Source organism: Penaeus monodon, chromosome 15 (assembly GCF_015228065.2).
Source record: "Penaeus monodon isolate SGIC_2016 chromosome 15, NSTDA_Pmon_1, whole genome shotgun sequence".
Classification (NCBI taxonomy): Eukaryota; Metazoa; Arthropoda; class Malacostraca; order Decapoda; family Penaeidae; genus Penaeus; species Penaeus monodon.
In genome coordinates this window covers 39,590,229-39,590,437 of record NC_051400.1, presented here as the reverse complement: position 1 = coordinate 39,590,437, position 209 = coordinate 39,590,229, and the positions used below count along the sequence as shown (strand labels likewise).

Genomic DNA, 209 nt, shown 5'->3' with positions numbered 1-209 from the left:
TGTAAGAACGGAGAACAGACGTAAACATACGTAAAAACACAAAAGGCAACCCCGCCCCCCTCCCCTTCACAGCCCACGTCCCGCTTCCCGCATTTTAGGGCCCCCGCGCTGCCCGGACGTTCAATCACCTTATTCAAATGGCGGCGGGAAATGGTCTCTCGGGCGCCGCCTCCCGCGCCCTCGGGTCTAAAAGGTGATCGAGCCCCTTG

At 59.8% G+C, this 209-nt stretch overlaps 1 protein-coding gene across 27 annotated transcripts in view; it reads right to left on the bottom strand.

Annotated features, from left to right (window-relative positions):
* The window catches only part of LOC119582032 (eukaryotic translation initiation factor 4 gamma 1-like), a gene marked incomplete at its 3' end in the record, with an annotated part of 189,642 nt that overhangs the window by 132,823 nt on the left and 56,610 nt on the right, over positions 1-209 (bottom strand).